Source organism: Pongo pygmaeus, chromosome 6 (assembly GCF_028885625.2).
Source record: "Pongo pygmaeus isolate AG05252 chromosome 6, NHGRI_mPonPyg2-v2.0_pri, whole genome shotgun sequence".
Classification (NCBI taxonomy): domain Eukaryota; kingdom Metazoa; phylum Chordata; class Mammalia; order Primates; family Hominidae; genus Pongo; species Pongo pygmaeus.
The window spans coordinates 46,421,417-46,439,221 of NC_072379.2; the positions used below are offsets into that span (position 1 = coordinate 46,421,417).

General features: G+C 43.5%; 1 protein-coding gene and 1 pseudogene across 5 annotated transcripts in view; both read right to left on the minus strand.

Moving 5' to 3' along the window:
* SUGCT (succinyl-CoA:glutarate-CoA transferase) overlaps window positions 1–17,805 on the minus strand; it is a 735,535-nt gene that overhangs the window by 706,343 nt on the left and 11,387 nt on the right. The gene's annotated exons all lie outside the window — the stretch shown is intronic.
* Window positions 9,442–12,087, minus strand: LOC129040773 (tRNA (guanine(6)-N2)-methyltransferase THUMP3-like; annotated as a pseudogene).

Below are 17,805 nucleotides of genomic sequence, written 5' to 3' on the forward strand. Positions count from 1 at the left end.
TCTGTGCTAGATATTATATAATAACCTGCTTTTTTTTTTTTTGAGGTGGAGTCTCGCTCTGTCACCCAGGCTGGAGTGCAGTGGCGCAATCTCAGCTCACTGCAACCTTCGCCTCCAGAGTTCAAGTGTTTCTCCCACCTCGGCCTCCTGAGTAGCTGGGACTACAGGTGCGCGCCACCATGCCCAGCTAATTTTTTGTATTTGTAGTAGAGATGGGGTTTCACCGTGTTAGCCAGGATGGTCTCGATCTCCTGACCTTGTGATCTGCCCACCTCGGCCTCCCAAAGTGCTGGGATTACAGGTGTGAGCAACTATGCCCAGCCAACACTACTTTTTTATAAAAGCTTGAGAAATTTACAGAAAGTATAGTACAAAAAGGCCAGAAAAAGAGCTTTTGAATCATGGTTAAAGCATGTCACAACCAAAGTACAACTCAGTGCTAATCCCAAATCTCACTGCTCTTCCACATTTTCCAGCTTCTCTGGCAATTATGTTGGGAGTCAAATGACTTGGATCTTGCCAATGAAACACAGGCAAAAATAATAAAAGCCATTTCCAACTCTGACCTTTAAAAACACCCCATGAAATCCTCCAGGCCTCTACCCTCCTTAGAGCCCACAAATTTCAAATAGTGTAGCTACATATGTAAGATGTTTTTATTGTATTGAGCGACTGAGATTGGGCTAATTTGTACTGCAGCACAACCCCGCCAGTCGTGCCCAATAAAGATGCCAGGCATCAGAGGCAGCATGAGATCTGAATGAGTTCACACCATGAACTACTAGGATGTCTATTTCAGGGTAGACTGTTTCACTGTCCTTTTAGTGGCAATCTTCAAATTGGAATATGTGAAGAATTCCCTAAGGGTTGGGCGAGGTGACTCACACCTGTAATTCCAACATATAGAAGGCCAAGGTGGGAGCATCGTTTGAGCCCTGGAGTTTGAGACCAACAAGCACAACATAGCAAGATGCCATCTTTGCCAAATAAAAATAAAAAGTAAAAAGTCAGCTGGGAATGATGGTGCACGCCTGTGGTCCCAGCTACTCAGGAGGCTGATGTGGAAGGATCACTTGAGCCCAGCAGGTCAAGGCTGCAATGAGCTATGATGGCATCACTGCACCCCAGCCTGGGCACAGAGGAACACCCTGCCTAATAAAAAAGGAAAATACTTGCCTAAGGGATGCATGAATCATTTCAATAAATCAATTTCCAGATCTCCAACTTCCATAGGTATTCTTTCCTACAACTGATCAACCTGTAAGTAAGCCTTCTTTCACAATAGGCCTTCTCCTACTAGGCAAAGGAAAGCAGATTCCTAACATATCCCAGATCTTACTCTTACCTTGGTTTACAGTATAAACTTTACGTAAGCGATGACAACTTTAAAATATCAACTTAAAATATGCAAATAATTCCTTTTCAAATCATTTGGGATTTGAGAATCACTTCATGGCCAGGCGCGGTGGCTCACGCCTGTAATCCCAGCACTTCGGGAGGCCGAGGCGGGCGGATCACGAGATCAGGAGATCGAGACCATCCTGGCCAACATGGTGAAACCCCATCTCTACTAAAAATACAAAAAATTAGCTGGGCATGGTGGTGGGCACCTGTAATCCCAGCTACTTGGGAGGCTGAGGCAGGAGAATGGCTTGAACCCGGGAGGCGGAGGTTGCAATGAGCCAAGATGGCGCCACTGCACTCCAGCCTGGTGACAGAGCGAGACTGCACCTCAAAAAAAAAAAAAAAAAAAAGAAAATCACTTCAAATTGGTATGTGGAAAGGTACAAAATGGTACCAATTTATAGATTTTATAAATCAATCTACAGTTATAGAATGCACAACCAAAAGTCAACAAGTCAAAGGAAAAACTTAGGTGTTCAGGCTTCTTTAACAGGCCATCCTGAAGTTAGCTGTCCAGAGGATTAGAAGGGATTGAACCAGAAACTGGAGGGGAAATGATCGCTGCAAATTGCTATTCAACATAAGAATGCTCACAAACCCAAAAGAACCCTGGAATTTCTCAATGTTGGTGATGTGATTCTCCTACAGAGAAGACTGACCAAAAGGAAGACTTTAAGTGCAAATAAGAAAAATGCATCCCATCCAGGGGAAAACTGGCAAAGTAGTGACCATTCTAGGTTGGTTGATCAAACAACTTCATAGGTACTTAAGGAGAATTATAATTGTCACAGCAAAGAAAATATGCATGGGGTGGATGAAGACAGTGGGGTGTTGCAGTGTTAGAGTGTGAATACGAAGAGCCTCTTGACACAAAAAAATATAGAGAGAGCCCATTCCATGGAATATTTTAGATATTTAACATGGAGAAATAGAAGGGAAAGGCAGAGGCAGCTTGGAAGAAACAGGGGGGCAGATACATATGTGAGAGATTTGTTTTATGATTTGATTTTGTTTTTAACAGCTTCCAGTGAGCAACTATGAAGAGCAAGAGAAATATCTGGAGAGAAGTTTAGAAATTTCTATGTGCTGGACTAAGGAATCTTCCCAGAGACTTCTCTTCGGGTAGTAAAGGTAAAAATTCGTCTTTAGTGCTTTCAGAGTTTTTGGAGATGGAGAAGGGGAAGCAAAGAACTTGCTTCCAATTACAGAGGTAGGCTTTAAAGTGGCCTAGCCATATTCACGTTATGAATTCCTTAATACTCTTAATACATATTATCAAACCGTCCACCAAAAAGGGTATATATAATATTATATATATGTGTGTGTATATATATCAGTATGCTATGAAAATCATGTTCTCTATCATCTTCCATAACCCTAAACATAATCTCCTGGGTTTGTGGAGTTTTTGTTTGTTTGCTGCAAACCTAACAGTTAAAAATTTGCATGTGACTATTATTTTAATTTGTACTTATTTAATGACTTCTGAAATTAAACATCTTTTAAATCTGCTCTTTTTATATCTTCTCTTATAAATTATTCTTGATGTTGGTCCATATTTCTATATGCACATTTATCTTTTTCTTATAGGTTTATATGAATTATACATACACTAAGAATATTAATCTTTTATTAGTCATATGTAGTAAAAGTAATTTTTCCCTATCTGCTCTTCACTTTTCAAAGGTGTTTTAAGATTTCATGTTTTTAAAAAATCATTTCAGCTGGGCGTGGTGGCTCACGCTTGTAATCCCAGCACTTTAGGAAGCCAAGGAGGGCGGATCACCTGAGGTCAAGAGTTCGAGACCAGCCTGGCCAACATGGTGAAACCCCGTCTCTACTAAAAATACAAAAATTAGCCCGGCGTGGTGGTGCCTGCCTGTAATCCCAGCTACTCAGGAGGCTGAGGCAGGAGAATCGCTTGAACCCAGGAGGCGGAGGTTGCAGTGAACCAAGACCATGCCACTGCACTCCATCCTGGGCAACAAAGCAGGTCTCCATCTCAAAAAAAAAAAAAAAAAAGAAAAAAATTCTTTTATGGTTTCTGCCTTTGGAATTGTTTCAGGGTTTCCCAAGACCACCCATATTTTCAGTGATTTGCTAGAAGGATCCACAGGACCTAACCATCTGGTTGTATACAGAGCTAAGGTTTACTGCAGCAAAATGACATATGACAGGACCAACAAGAGGAAAAGACACAGGTAGAGATGGAAAAAATTCATGCCATGCAGAGGCTGCTTATGTTCTTTTGCTCTCATGGAAGGCCGCATCAAGCATGCTTCTTTCTCCAGCAACAACAAAAAATAGATATAGAAACATGCAAAGTTTCTGCCCAGGGAAATCCATTAGAGACTCAGAACCTAGGTTTTCACTGAAGACTATTTACATAGGCACTCTCTGCATACCATGTAGCACAATTCCAGACTCCCTCCCAGAAGAAAGGTAGCTGTTTACCATTGTTGAGGCACAGAAACCACACCCAAAAATGTAGGCATCACAGCAGCCTCAGAAGCCAGAGTTTTTCTCTGACCTCCTGCCTTCCTGTCTCTCAGTCCCATGCTCCTCTGAGGATAGCTATAAAAACTAGAATCCGGCCGGGCACGGTGGCTCACACCTGTAATTCCAGCACTTTGGGAGGCCGAGGTGGGCAGATAACAAGGTCAGGAGATCAAGACCATCCTGGCTAACATGGTGAATCCTCTTCTCTACTAAAATAAAAAAAAATTAGCCAGGCGTGGTGGTGTTGTGTCTGTAGTCCCAGCTACTCGGGAGGCTGAGGCAGGGGAATCGCTTGAATCCAGGAGGCAGAGATTGTAGTGAGCTGATATCATACCACTGCACTCCAGCCTGGCAACAGAGCGAGACTCAGTCTCAAAACAAACAAACCACAACAACAAAAAAACTAGAATCTCTCTTCCCCAAGAAGGGTCACAGAAACCAGACCTCTTTTCGCCAATGCCAGCCACAAAACCTAAAAATACTACTCCAATTGTCTCTCTGCCATATCTGTGTAAAAACCAGCCATAAAGAAATTATCTGGCCAGGCATAGTGGCTCACACCCTATAATCCCAGCACTTTGGGAGGCCAAGGCAGGCGGATCACTTGAGCCCAGGAATTGGAGACCAGCCTCAGCAATATGAGGAAACCCTGTCTCTACAAAAAAAAAATACAAAAAAATTAGTCAAGCCTGGTGGCACATGCCTGTAATCCCAGCTACTCAGCAGGCTGAGGTAGGAGGATCACTTGGGCCAGTGAGGTCAAGGCTGCAATGAGCTGTGATCATGCCACTGCACTTCATCCTAGGCAACAGAGCCAGACCCTGTCTCAAGAAATACAATTTTAAAAAGAGATCTCTATTTTTCCTTGCTTTCTGTTTTCCTAAATATTTCACATTTTTGGCAAAATGTATCCATCATTTTAACAATTAAAAAAATACAAATATGTAAATGCTAGGGACATAAAAATTTTATTTACTCATTTTATTTATTTATTTTACTTATTTATTTGAGACAGAATCTCACTCTCCCACCCAGGCTGGAGTGCAGTGGCACAATCTAGGCTCACTGCAACCTCTGCCCCCCCGGGTTCAAGCAATTCTCCTGTCTCAGCCTCCCGAGTAGTTTGGCCTACAGGCACATGCCACCACGCCCAGCTAATTTTTGTATTTTTAGTAGAGACGGGTTTCATCATATTGGTCAGGCTGGTCTCGAACTTCTGACCTCAGGTGATCTGCCTGTCTCGGCCTCCCAAAGTGCTGGGATTACAGGCGTGAGCCACCACACTCAGCCATATTTACTCATTTTTAAATAAACTTTTAGTCTTTGTATCTGGAAAACAATATTCATACTCTATGTTTCTTCATATAGAAATAATCTGTCAGCAATTTTATTATTTTCAGTGAAAAACTTTTATAAGCATAAGTTAATGCATTAATACCTGTGTTACACTTGGGTGAGGAATATTAGTCTACAAAGAAGTAAATATGTATAAAACATTTCTCTTGTGCTTGACTACCTTGCATAATTGGAAATGAAAATATCACTTTTTTTTTTTTTGGAAACAGAGTCTTGCTCTGTCACCCAGGCTGGAGTGCAGTGGTATGCTTTCGGCTCACTGCAACCTCCACCTCCCGGGTTCAAGTGATTCTCCTGCCTCAGCCTCCCGAGTAGCTGGGATTACAGACGCGCACAACCATACCTGGTAAATTTTTGCATTTTTAGTAGAGATGGGATTCCACCATGTTGGCCAGGCTGGTCTTGAACTCTTGACCTCGTGATCTGCCTGCCTCGGCCTCCCAAAGTGCTGGGATTACAGGCATGAGAAACTGTGCCTGGCCCCAAAATACCACATTTTAATGAAGCAGTAGAATTTGGCTCTCAGAAACCCTTGAAAACAAGCCACTTCTAATTCTCCCTTTATCAATGAGATCATTATTTAAGTGACAGTTAAGCAATCTACTGTGTTCAGTGCAGGTCTAACCCTATCAACAAGTGAGCTAATCACATCCTACAGAAGCATTTACTTTTCCACTATTAGTAGTCTTTAACATGAAACAGCTAACAATAAGCACCTCTATAAGGAAAACTGATATAATCTGAAAAGTTTTAGGAATACTAAGGTAAAGCTTAAACCTGAAGTATACATACAATCATTTCTGTACAGAGAAATTATTAAGTATATTCTCCTAAGAAGTGTTTTACATTAAAAATATTTGTTTTTAATCTCTATATTTATTCATTCTTGTAACCTGAAGGTAAACACAAAGTTTCTGGAGCAGAGATCAGAGTTATTATTACTTAAGTCAAGACATATATCATTTTCCCATACCTAATACCCCATAAACAATGCAATGAAAACCCTTTGATAGACAAGGGTTGAACCACAGGAGAAGAATCCCAAAATTTTGAATCTGTAAGTGTGTACAGGATAACTGTCCAGCTGCCGCCTTCGCCTAAGAAAGTGAAAGCAATCTACCAATGGTAAGCAAATTCTCCTTGGGAAAAAAGGGGAAGATCCCTGGGCTCTTACCCTTTGGAACATAAATAAATGTCTCCAGGAGAAGGTAAGATAAGTGTTACTGGGTTTACAATCTTGGGAATGCCTCCAGCGCTCTGGGTTTTATATCCCTTAAGTCATCTTTTAACTTCCAAGGCTTGTCTTTTAACCCAAGTTTTACTTTTCTATGCTCAGAAAGCCCTGACCATGCAGAAACATGAAAATATTTACCCTTTTTTTTTTTTTTTTTTTTTGAGACAGTCTTGCTCTGTCACCCAGGCTGAAGTACAGTGGTGCCATCTCAGCTCACTGCAACCTCTGCCTCCCGAGTTCAAGCGATTCTCGTACCTCAGCCTCTGAGTAGCTGGGTTTACAGATGTGTGCCAACATGCCCAGCTAATTTCTGTATTTTTAGTAGAGACGGGAGTTTCACCACGTTGGCAAAGCTGGTCTCGAACTCCTGACCTCAAGTGAACCACCACACCCAGCCAATATTTACTTCTTAATAATACATAGTGAAGCTAACCAACGATTTCTATTTGTAGCACTGGTTAATACCTGACATCTACCTAAAACAGTGGCTTTCAAACACTTTCTGCAGAGCCTTGGGAATTCCTCAAAGGTGCCACCAGGAGCCACCACCTCAGAGGCAGTGAAGGGGCAGGAGGGTAGTTAAAATAGGAGTACAGAGTGAGCAGGGCTCTGGGACTCCAATTCCTCCTTTGAATACAGCCCATTTGCTCTTAGATATTGGGCTTCCAAGCGTAGTTTTTTAAGACAAGGCACTAAAAATCTTCTATTTTTTTGAGGCGGAGTCTCACTCTGTCGTCCAGGCTGGAGTGCAGTAGCGTGATCTCAGTTCACTGCAAGCTCCACCTCCCAGGTTCACGCCATTCTCCTGCCTCAGCCTCCTGAGTAGCTGGGACTACAGGCGCCCTTCACCACACCGGGCTAATTTTTTTTATTTTTAGTAGAGATGGGGTTTCACTGTGTTAGCCAGGATGGTCTCGATCTCCTGACCTCGTGATCCGCCCGCCTCGACCTTCCAAAGTGCTGGGATTATAGGCGTGAGCCACCACGCCCAGTCAGCACTAAAAATCTTAGGTATCCTAGGCCAGGCACAGTGGTTCACACCTGTAATCCCAACACTTTGGTAGGCTGAGGCAGGTGGATCACTTCAGGTCAGGAGTTCGAGACCAGCCTGGCCAACATGGTGAAACCCCATCCCTACTAAAAACACAAAAATTAGCCAGGCATGGTGGCGCACACCTATAATCCCAGATACTCAGAGGCTGAGGCAGGAGAATCGCTTGAACCCAGGAGTTGGAGGTTGCAGTGAGCCAGGATTATTATGCCACTGCACTCCAGCCTGGGCTACAGAGGGAGACTCTATCTCAAAAAAAAAAAAAAAAAAAAAAAATCTTAGGTATCCTAAGTAAAAATCCTCAGCCTTACAGAAATAGATAAGGTCCCATTTACATTTATACTTAAATTTCCTTGGCTTGTTACCCTTACTTGCATTAAAGCAGAACTTCTAAACACATACCACCACATCATTAATAACCGATTATTAACAATAATAACCAATTATTTATGGGGCTCCCCAAGAGGCTTGGGTGCTCAATTGTTCCTTGATGGTTTTTTTGTCTGATGATGTCTTCTGTATACAATGTCACTTGAAGATAGCCCCTAGCCACTGGAAGCATATTTCATAAAGGCACTGCCTTATCCAGGATCTTGTCTTCTCATGTTGGGGCTCCCTCAACAGTGCTACAAGGATCTTTTTGTGGGAACCATACCTATGTTTCTCACAAAAACGAGCAGTGTCCTTTTCCCTTAGCTCAGAGGACAGCCACCATAAGCTCACATGCATCATCCCAGTTCTTCATTTGTCCTTTTTTTTTTTTACTAGAAGAAAAACAAAATTTATTTTAATTTGCTTTGTTGGTCCCACACCTCAAATACCAATGTGTCTGCTATTTTTTTTTTTTTTTTGAGACGGGGTCTCGCCCTGTTGCCCAGGCTGGAGTGCAGTGGCGCAATCTTGGTTCACTGCAACCTCCGCCTCCCAGGTTCAAGCGATTCTCCTGTCTCAGCCTCCCAAGTAGCTGGAATTACAGGCATGCGCCACTACACCCGGCTAATTTTTTTATTTTTAGTAAAGATGGGGTTTCCCATGTTGGCAAGGCTGGTCTCCAACTCCTGACCTCAGTTGATCCACCCACCTCGGCCTCCCAAAGTTATGGGATTACAGGCGTGAGCCACCATGCCCTGCCTCTGCTATTTACAAATAGTAATGCTCTATGCTACTACTAACAGTATTTTTGCAATCCCTTTGATAAATCCTAGTCCTCTATTTTAGTTCTGAATAACAGATGCATATTAATCTGAATAACAGATGTGCATTTTAATTTTTAAGGCAGATGGTAAACTTTCCTATAGGACTTGTGAGATTTCATCTTATGGGGTAAACATTGTTCACAAAATGCAATACTTCACTTCTAGAGTTAAAGAATCTGAGCAACTGAATAGCACAGATATGTAGGCAATGAAATGTGGCCTAAGATGTAATTAATGTTCTCTGCCTTTCCTTTAGGCCAGAGTAGCTTTCCACTTGGCACAATAAAAACAGGCTGTAAAGCCTGAGAATAGGTCAGGTGTTGTGACTCACACCTGTAATCCCAAAACTTTGGGAGGATTGCTTGAGCCCAGGAGTTCAAGACCAGCCTGGGCAACATGGTGAGACCCCTATCTCTACAAAAAACTATAATATTAAAAAAAAAAAATGTTTTAAGCCTAAAAATAAAATGTTCTACACCCAAATCTCAGACCATTTTACTAGGCTTTTCACTAGGCATCTTTAAAAGCATTTTAAGCAAACTACTAATTGCCCAAGATACAAAACAGTGCCAAGGAAAAGCTCTGCTTTCTCATAAGACTTTTTCAATCCCATTACATTACATTACATTCACATCTTTTGCCAACTAGGGTGAAGAGCTCTGAACAGGTTTAAAGAGTGCAGACTGCACTTTTTTTTAATACTATTTTGCTCTTAAAGCAAGTTCTTCATGCTGACATTTCCAGTGTTGGGAAGTACGAGTACTATTAGTTATCTTCAATCTTTGCATTACCAGAGTTCCTGTTTCTCCATCTTGTTCTGAAGGATGAACAAAAGCTTGAGGTGTACATTTCAAAATATAAACTGCAGCACAAAGACCCCCAATGTTCACCCGAACGGTATCCACTTTTCACCATACACATCACATGCCAGATAATGCTTTGGTAAAGCATTTCGCATCCTGAGTACATCGTACAGCTTGGCCTGTTGTAGGTGTACACAGACACAACTCATCTCCCGTAGGCAAGCTGGATGAAGGTTCCAGTTTCTCTTCTTGGATCCCATCCTTTTTCCAAATGGCAAATCTGCTACAATAATATCCACAGAGCCAGTTCTCAATGGCAGATTGCATTTATCCCATTGAACAACATCTATGGGCAAGCTTCCGGATGGTTCGCCTTCTTTAATTTGGCTCTTGGTCAATAAAGATGTGATGTTGTTTGCTGCTCTATTCACAACCAGGGGATTATTATCACCAGAATATAATGTGAAAATATTCAGTAGTCTATTGGTATTGCCCCTGTTCCACACATTGGATCAACTATTATAACATAAGGTAGCAGACCACAGAGGCTGGGTATCCCAGGGGTAAGAGTTGATAGGTCCAAAATGTGCCCATAGGTCCAAAATGTTGATAGGTGCAAAAGAGTCGTAGGTCCAAAATGTGTGATACGTCTTCAGTGGAGACTCGCTTTAGTCAATGCCATGCCCACAGTGATTTCATTATCGTGGATATTCAAAAGAATTGCAACACCAAAGTTGGTCATGTCGGCCTTCCACTTAAAATAGCCTTAAACATCACCCCCAGAATCTCTTCCAGCCTCATTTGAGGGAAAGCAGTGTTTCTCTCCTACTCTGTCGCACATGACTCTAAACTTTACACTTGAGGCTCAGTTTCTTCTTTTTTGCTTTCATCAGTCTCATCTTTGCAAGATGCCAAATCATCACCTACTAATGTTGCTATCTCCTTTGATGGCTGGAGTTTCACAATAACCTAAGATGTGTGAATCTAAAACATTGTAGTGAATGAACTCTTTTTTTTTAACATCTCTTTCATCTGTTTGGACTTCTTGTCCATCATGAACCTTCCTTTTACTTGAATTCTGAATTATCTTTTTGAGCTTTGTTTTTTGTTTGTTTGTTTGTTTTTTCCTTAAAATCAACATTAATTGGCTGGGCGCAGTGGCTCATGCCTGTAATCCCAGCAGTTTGGGAGGCCGAGATGGGCAGATCACAAGGTCAGGAGTTCGAGACCACCCTGGCCAATATGGTGAAACCCTGTCTCTACTAAAAATATAAATACAAAAATTAGCCGGGCATGGTGGTGGGCGCTTGTAGTCCCAGCTACTCAGGAGGCTGAGGCAGGAGAATCACGTGAACCAGGGAGGTGGAGGTTGTGCAGTGAGCCAAGATTGCACCACTGCACTTCAGCCTGGCCAACACAGCAAGACTCTATCTCAAAAAAAAAAAAAAAAAAACATAAATTTTCCTTAAAATTAAAGTGTTTGACCATGGGAGTTTTCCAGCCAAGTCTTCAAAATCCTTTAGAATTTCTTTGTTTTTCTAAACTAGTAATCTTAAAACTCCTGAACAACCACAAATAAGTTATCAACTGACCTCAGACAATAAACCTGAGCCAAATTTTCACTGAAATGACAAAATATATCTTGCCATGGTCTCTGCTGATTATATGGTGACCCCAATTTGTCTCTCACTTCTTCCACAGCTGTTTGCTCAAAGCTGGCTCCAATAGTTGAAATCACCTTGACAAAAACTAAAACAATGAGAAAGTTACAACAGAGAAAGGGATCTGACCTAACCGACTCCACCTTGGTTCTAACCTCCAGGCTGCCCTTGTTTATTCCTGGGCGTAAGCTGAACTATCTTTGGGTGGAACTTAGTTTAAAGTTGAACTTTGAAACAAAGCCAATAAAAGTTCTTCCCCAAAACAAATCTCTTACTTGCCTGGGGACCAGACTGCCTTTGTAAAACTAACAAATTATCCACAAGATAGAAATTACGGTTTAGGAGTCATGCACCCAGAGGCTGCAAGATTCTGAACCTTCCCAGTTGCTCTTAGGGATAACATCACTATTGTAAAACCTAACACTGGTGCTGAGGATATTTCCTAGACCCTGCGTTCTGATGCACCAGCTGGTGCCACCCAGGCCAATAATCTGGCTCAACCTGTTCTGTGATCCCACCCAGAAACAAAAGAAAGCTAGAAAAACCCACTTTGACCCCCAGTAACTTCATCTCTCACCCATCCAATCAGCACTCCCTACCCTCTGGCTCCCAACCTGCCAAGTTATCCTTAGAAAACCTCAGTCTCCAAATTTTCAGGGAGACTGATTGGAGTAATAAATCTCCAGTCTCTTGTACAGCTGGCTATGCATGAATTAAACTGTATCTGGGCCACTGGGCAAAATGAATGCACTGGGCAGTTACATAGTGACTTGAGGAAGCTGAGACTCACCTCTGAGGTCATTTTCTGTCACTTGTGCAGACCTCTGGTTCTCATGCAGGTTTACAACTAGGAGCTGTTAGTGGCTTCTTGAATGTCAGACATGTTGGCAGTGCCACCTAGATCCCTAACACTGTCCCAGGCTCTGGGATCCAAGGATGGCCATGAGGAGAGATCTTGGAAATATCTATACTATCCTTGTGCCAGTGCCAGGCATACACAATAGTGTTTAACACTAATTCAATTTCTGTGCCTAAGGAGCTCACAGTCACTGTGAATACAATCTTCATCTAAAAAAAGGCAGGTGAAGCCAGTGAAAAGGACATGTCCGGCTGCCACACAGATGCTTTCAGCTCCAGCATTCCACTGGCCTCATGTGTTCAGGTCACACGACTGGAAGCCACCTCCAGTTCTTAACTTTTCTAACTCTAGGTAATCCAAGATAAAACTTTCTGTTTTTTTGTTTTGTTTTGTTTTGTTTTTAGAGACGGAGTCTCACTCTGTCACCCGGCTGGAATGCAGTGGCGCGATCTCGGCTCACTGCAACCTCCGCCTCCCAGGTTCAAACGATTCTCCTGCCTCAGCCTCCCAAGTAGCTGGTACTACAGGTGCACGCCACCACGCCTAGTTAATCTTTTTGTGTGTATTTTAGTAGAGACAGGGTTTCACCATGTTGGCCAGGATGGTCTCAATCTCCTGACCTTGCAATCTGCCCGCCTCAGCCTCCCAAAGTGCTGGTATTACAGGCGTAAACCACGGTGCCCAGCCAAGATAAAACTTTCTCCCTTTCTCTTCATCTCTTCTCCCCTGAATTCATCATCATATACATGGTAATTCCCTGGCTAAGGCCTAGGAATGTAACTGCCAAAGGGGTTCACCTTGCCCACTGTCTAGATAGAGCTGATTCATCAAGACAGGGGAATTGCAATCCAGAAAGAGTAATTCATGCAGAGCTGGCTGAGCGGAAGACCGGAGTTTTATTATTACTCAAATCAGTCTCCCCAGCACTCAGGGAGCAGAGTTTTGTTTTGTTTTGTTTTGTTTTGTTTTTTTGTGAGTAGTTTTGCCCTTGTTCCCCAGGCTGGAGTGCAATGGCTGATCTCAACTCAATGCAACATTCCCAACCTGGGTTCAAGTGATTTTCCTGCCTCAGCCTCCCGAGTAGCTGGGATTACAGGTGCCCACCACCTCACCCAGCTAATGTTTTTTGTATTTTTAGTAGAGATGTGGTTTCACTATGTTGGCCAGGCTGGTCTTAAACTCCTGGCCTCAAGTGATCCACCTGCCTTAGCCTCCCAAAGTGCTGGGATTACAGGCGTAAGCCACCATGCCCGCCCCAGCGAGCAGAGGTTTTAAGGATAACTTGGTGAGGATTGGGGAAGCCAGTGAGCCAGGAGTGCTGATTGCTCAGAATGAAGTCATAGGGAGTCAGAGATGTCTTCTTAATCAGTCAGTTCCTGGGCAGGGGCCACAAGATCAGATGAGCCAGTTTATTGATCTAGGTGAGGCCAGCGGATCCATCAAGTGCAGGGTCTGCAAAATATCTCAAGCACTGATCTTAGGAGTAGTTCTGGGAGGGTCAGAATCTTGTAGCCTCCAGCCGCATGACTCCTAAACCATAATTATTTTTTTGAGGCAGGGTCTCACTCTGTTGCCCAGGTTGGAGTGCAGTGGCGCGATCTTGGCTCACTGCAACCTCCGCCTCTCGGGTTCAAGCCATTCTCCCACCTCAACCTCCTGAGTAGCTGGGAGCACAGGCACGCACCAGCACACCCTGCTAATTTTTGTAATTTTTTGTTTGTTTTGAGACGGAATTTTGCTCTTGTTGCCCAGGCTGGAGTGCGATGGCGCGATCTCAGCTCACTGCAACCTCCGACTCCCGAGTTCAAGCAATTCTCCTGCCTCAGTCTCCTGAACAGCTGGGATTACAGGCGCCTGCCATCATGCCTGGCTAATTTTTTGTATTTTTAGTAGAGATGGGGTTTCACCATGATGACCAGGCTGGTCGTGAACTCCTGACCTCAGGTGATCCACCCACCTCGGCCTCCCAAAGTGCTGAGATTACAGGCGTGAGCTACCACGCCCAGCCAATTTTTATATTTTTAATAAAGACAGGGTTTCATTATGTTGGCCAGGCTGGTCTCGAAATCCTGGCCTCAATTGATCCACTTGCCTCCCAAAGTGCTGGGATTATGGGCATGAGCCACTGCGCCCAGCCCTAAAGCATAATTTCTAATCTTATGGCTAATGCTAGTCCTTCAAAGGAAATCTAGTCCCCAGACAAGAAGGAGGTATGCTTTGGGAAAGGGCTGTTAACAGTCTTTGTTTAAACTATGAACTATAAACTAAGTTTCTCCTAAAGTTAGTTCAGCCTACGCCCAGGAATGAACAAGGACAGCTTGGAGGTTAGAAGCAAGATGGAGTCAGTTAAGTTAGCTCTCTTTCACTATCTCAGTCAATTTTGCAAAGGCAGTTTCAGGAAGACCCTAGCTACATTTATAAAAATCCAGTATTTAAGGTTGTATCTCCAAATCTTCAAATCTAAAATAAGCTACATGCTTATTAAACTGTTGCACTTTTCAAAGAATGGACTGTGTTGGGACTCAAAAACTGAGACCCCAAAATATGGCACATTGACATGCTGAACTGAAGGAGAAACCTCAAGGACTCTCCAAGGTTCCCCACCCCTACCATCTCTTCTAAAGAAGTTTAAGATTTTTATCTGCCAGAACTCCAGGGTCACCCACCAAAGAAGAACAACTGTTTTTTCCTCCCCTCACTGGAAGACCAAGAATGTAATCAGACCTGAACAGGCCCTTTCAGAAGATAAAGCCTGTCTCTCAGACTCATTCAAATTCTAAAGAGAACTATTTACCAGTTAATCTCTATCCTCATCCATTCATTCTCCCTAGCAATCCTTTATTTCCCCCAACAGAGTTCCTCTTCTCTTCCGGTTCCCATAACCTCTTTCATCAGAATCCAATCCCCCATTCTTTCTGTAACTTCAAGATGGTATAGGAGCTCATAAACCTCATCATGGGGTTGGGTCTTCATTCTGTTTTTTTTGTTTTATTTTGGTTTTGATTTTTTTTGAGATGAAGTTTTGCTCTTGTTGCCCAGGCTGGAGTGCAACGGCGCCATCTCGGCTCACTGCAAACTCTGCCTCCCAGGTTCAAGTGATTCTCCTGCCTCAGCCGCCTAAGTAGCTGGGATTACAGGCATGCGCCAGCACACCCGGCTAATTTTGTATTTTTAGTAGAGACGAGGTTTCTCCATGTTGGTCAGGCTGGTCTCCAACTCTCGATCTCAGGTGATCCGCCCACCTCAGCCTCCCAAGGTGCTGGGATTACAAGCATGAGCCACTGCGCCCGGCCAGGTTTTACCTTTCCACAACTGACAGTCAATTCATATTTCTTAGGAAACATAATTGCCTGTGTTAGATAGGAGTTCTAAATTTCTTTTCAAAGAATCAATATGTCAGTATGTTCAATTCTTTGCCTTCTACTTTTAAACTTAACTTCCTCATAAAGCAACCTTTTTCGATTACCTGCTCCACCCTGACTCATTCCGATTACCTGATTACCTACTCCACCCTGACTCATTCCGATTTCCTGCTCTCTCATAACCATTTTTTCTGCAAAACCACTCACCCTGTCACTGTCTTTAAATTAGCCAATCAGAGCTAGTTTAGCCTGTGCGGTCTAACCCTAGCCAATAGGGGAACAACACAGCAGCAGGGACCACGTGCATCAGGGATAAGCTCCCCTTACCCTCCCTTGTCCGAGTGTGTGCTCACCATTGCTCCATCTGTAAGGGCATACCCTTCTACAGAAGTACATTGCTTTGCTGAGAATTAAAAAGAAAATTTTATATTCCAGTGCTATTTCTTTTGCAGCACAGAAACTTTATTTTTAACAATTTGGGGGCTCTCCTGTGATTACATTCCCCTCTGGGGGTGGTCGCTGGTTCTCTCTCATGAGGAGGTCCGTCCCGCCCCCTTGTGGCGGCCTCAGGTGTGAGAAATAAGGACCCACCCAGTGGGAGGAATAACTCGAGCTCTCAGCAACGTGGAGAGAAACTGGCCAGCAACCTAGCTTAAAGAATCCTCACATACTGTGGTGACAACTCTGTGCACAGACTAAGGAAGGAGAAGCCGCAGGAGCGGGTAAAGTATTTCCTTGGTGGTCGGGACTAAGGAAAAAGCTGCGGGGTGGTAAAGCATTCCTTGGTTAGGGCATACCAAGGAGAGAGAAACCGCAGGGACAGTAAAGCATTCCTTAGTCGGGACTAGGGAAAGAAAGCCACAGGATGTGGTGAAGTATTCCTTAGTCGGGATGTCTTGGAGGTTAAAAAGAGGTGAGAAATCCCCATTGAAGGGGGGGTTGAACCTCAGAAAGAGGTGAGAAATCCCCATGATGGGGGGGTTGAACCTCAAGAAGAGGTGAGAAATCCCCATGGGGAGGGGGTTGAACCTCACACAAACCTCCAGTAGTAAGAAAAATATTCAGAACTCCCCTTTCCTTTCTTCTCTGGGGAAGAAAGAGTAGGTCCACTCCTGCTGGTCCCTCCCCTAGCGGAAGGGGAAGGAGGGGGGAGAACAGCAGCATAAGCGGCTGGCAGAGGCAGGGAAAGACTAGCAGAGAGGAAAGAGAGGGAGAGAGAGAGACAGTGAGGAGAGAGAGAGAGAGAGAGAAGACAGAGAGAGAGAGGAAGAGACAGAGAGACAAAGAGGTAGTCAAAGAGAGAGAGAAAGAGGCAGAGAGAGAGGAAGAGACAGGGAATCAGAGAGAAAGAGAAAGTCAAAGAGAGGAAGAAAGAAAGAGGGAGACAGAAGTAGTAAAGAGAAAACAGTGTACCCTATTCCTTTAAAAGCCAGGGTAAATTTAAAACCTATAATTGAAGGTCTTCCCTGTGACCCTATAACACTCCAATACCACCTTGTTGTCTGCTGGGATCAGGCCCCAAAATCTGGCCATAAACTGGCCCCAGAACTGGCCATAAACAAAATCTCTGCAGCACTGTGACATGCTCGTGATGGCCTTGATGCCCACGCTGGAAGGTTTACGGGAATGAGGGCAAGGAACACCTGGCCCACCCAGGGTGGAAAACCGCTTTGCATGAGCGATCTGTACCTTAAGGACATGTTCATGCTGCAGATAACTAGCCAGAGCCCATCCCTTTATTTCCGGCCCAATCCTTTGTCTCCCATAAGGAATACTTTTAGTAAATCTTATGACTGACTTGCTGTCAGTAAATATGTGGGTAAATATCTGTTCAAGGCTCTCAGCGCTGAAGGCTGTGAGACTCCTAATTTCCCACTCCACACTCTATATTTCTGCGTGTGTGTCTTTACTTCCTCTAGCGCCACTGGGTTAGGGTCTCCTTGACGGAGCTGGTCTCGGCAGTTGTCACTGTAAACAAGGGCGTAGCCCAAAAGCATTGAGGCCACTGACAACCTGAGGCCACTGATTAGCCTTCCTAATCAAAAATCCTTAACCCAGTAACCTGTGGATGGCCCAAATGCATTCAATCTGTAGCGGCAACTGCTTTGCTAGCAGAAGAAAGTAGAAAAATAACTTTCAGAGGAAACCTCATTATGAGCACACCTCATCAGGTCAGAACTATACTAAGCCAAAAAAAAAAAAAAAGCAAAAAAGGTAGCTTACTGACTGACTCAAGAACCTTAAACTATGAGGCTATTCTGTTAGAAAAAGATGATTTAACATTAACCACTGAAAATTCTCTTAACCCAGAAGGTTTCCTAACAGGGGATCTAAATCTTAATTACCATACAAAGGTCTGACCAGACCTAGGAGGAACTCC